The 2,484-nt window shown below is 37.2% G+C and overlaps 1 long non-coding RNA gene across 1 annotated transcript; it reads left to right on the top strand.

Annotated features, from left to right (window-relative positions):
- Window positions 1-216: 216 nt before the first annotated feature.
- Window positions 217-2,125, top strand: LOC147800145 (uncharacterized). Its single transcript, XR_015424249.1, has 4 exons — window positions 217-334; window positions 1,341-1,452; window positions 1,736-1,807; window positions 2,099-2,125. It is a non-coding gene; the product is annotated as an uncharacterized LOC147800145 (long non-coding RNA).
- Window positions 2,126-2,484: the final 359 nt, after the last annotated feature.

Consider the following 2,484-nt stretch of genomic DNA (forward strand, 5'->3'; position numbering starts at 1 on the left):
GTGCAGAAGACAACTGCATGTTTTTTGGTTGACATACAATCCTTTTTTTTTTTTTTTGCATTTTTACATATTCTGTCGACATATTCTGTCAGTCTTTTATTAAAGTCTCACCCTAACAGGTTAAGTTTAGTATGCCTGAATAAAAGAATAATTTGACGTTTTTGTTAAACCCTTGCTTTTACTGACCCAATTTCAAATGCAGGTATTGTGTGGCTTCTCATAGCCTGCTGGCTATTGAGGGACATACATCAGTAAACTAAGAACAGAGCAGTTGATCATCTCTGTCATCTCATCAAACGGCAGTTTCAGACGCCTTACAGATTTCACTTTTAAGGTGAGCGAGATTTCTTTTGCAATTTCAGAAGAAGCTCAGCATTTGGGAAAATAATTGTTATTCCATACACGATGTTCGTGAAGTCGGAACATTTATGATGTGTCAAACACAAACTTGATTGCTCTTCACAGCCTGCATTGCTGGGCATTGCCATAGAAATATTGTCAAATATTACACCACTGACTTTCAAGAGTTGGTACTTATGGTGGTGTTGAAAGTTGGTTGATAATCTTGCTTTTTCAAAAGTCAGGGTTTCAGCTGTAAATAATACCATCAAGTGGTTTTCTGGTAAAATGAAGAAGTTGCAATCTGTAGCTTCTTTGGATATTTTATCATATGATTTAACAGTTTATATAAAAATTGAAAAACGACTTCCTCTTGGTGTGAGCCTTTAAATGTGGGATGGATTGAGGATGTATGTGGATGATTTTGATTCTGTTTTGAAACACAACTGCAAAAACAGCAGCTGAAAACCAAGAGATGAAAGGGCAACTTTATTTGGAGTTCGACGAAAAAAGGACAGTCCCAAAATATTACTTTATTTTTAGTTTTATTGAATATTTCCAGCAGATGAATCATTTATAATTGACCTTGCCAATTGGTATACAAGCTTAAAGACACGAATTTCACATGGCCGTCAGATTTAGTTTATTGGGCGTTTTTTTACTTTCCCTTTCTTCTGCATCATATTTCTCCAAAACACTCTTTTCCCACAAAAGGTAAGAAAAACAAGTTGTACGAAAGGAATCCACATTGTGTACCACATTCCCTCCTCTGTACGTCGGTCTCAGCAGGAAGTGACGTATTCCGTATAGTTGCTGCACCACAAACTGACTTATCGTGTGTTCAAAGTCTTATGGATGGTATGTCACTTTGTGGTGAACCCAACAAATTATGTATCTTTTTGCACGGAAACCTTGCAGTGGACTTTAATACTTAAAGTAATTTGTAAAGAACTGTTGATTATGCAGACATCCCATGTCCCCTTATGTTACCTTTGTTGCAGGCAGAGATAGTCATAAATGCACAGAGAGATGCTGATGTCAGCAGAGGTAGATTTGCTGAAGTCGGCAGACGTGCCAAAGTCGGCAGAGGCAGACAAGCTGATGTTGATTGAGGTACATTGTGGATATGATGTTTTATATTTGTTATCCCTGATATTCTGGGGACAAATTACCTGCCATAATTCCAGGATGCTCACTCCAAACGTTAAAAACATGGACGTCAGTCCTCTGAAGCTGTAGCCTAGTTATTTCAGATTTAATTCATTTTGTCAGCGTTTGTTTTACATTGCATTTTTTAATGTATGAACCCTGTTTTACCGTTGTAACCAACATTGCAACTCTAACTCAAAAACGGCTGTGGAAGCTGTGTAACGTTATCAGTTTTTTTTAATTACAGCGTGGAAGACACCTACATGACAGGAAATCGACAGGAGGAGAGACAGACGGAAGCGAGATGACTGTCCTGAAGGTTAGGCTTGGAATGTGTTTTTGGCTGATATACCATAGTGCACAAGAGGATATAGTTTCATGAATTTATCTTTAAAACTGCTGGTTTAGAATGCACTGTTTCCCAGCACTTTGGAATGATGTGGTCCATTCATACCATAGTAGATATTTTCGACAGGGCTAACCCTGAATATATGCATTTTAACATTCACTATTTGTAAAAACCCAGGTGGAAAATATCATAAACAGAGCGTGGCAAATGGAACAAAATCCTTGCAGTTTGCATAATGCCTTTATACATTGTTTATTCCAGCTTTCTGGATTCACTCATCAATGGTGAAGTAGAGAGTGTAAAGGCAGGAACAGAATATAGTACCGGTAAGTTTTTTAATCCGTTTTCTTTAATGAAATGGGAATCAAAAGCTCAATAAAAGCACGTTAGATGTTCTTCACAATTTATGAACGTTAAAAAAATGCACTGTTTGTCAAATACTTTGGAATCTAGAATGTTTGTCAACTCTGCAAATATATTGTGATTTAATATGTATTTTTTCTGTTGACTACAGGTTGGGAAGATCATCCGATGCCTGAAGATGAGTGAAGTTTCTTTCAACTCGGAAGAATGAACATCAGTAAAGCAGTATAAAGAGAGTGAAGACCTTGCCTGTGTTAATTTGTCCTTAAACTCCCTCCCGCCTC

This window comes from Acanthaster planci, linkage group LG02 (genome assembly GCF_054643075.1).
Source record: "Acanthaster planci isolate LZ-2023a linkage group LG02, COTS_SCS, whole genome shotgun sequence".
In the NCBI taxonomy this organism is placed as follows: Eukaryota; Metazoa; Echinodermata; class Asteroidea; order Valvatida; family Acanthasteridae; genus Acanthaster; species Acanthaster planci.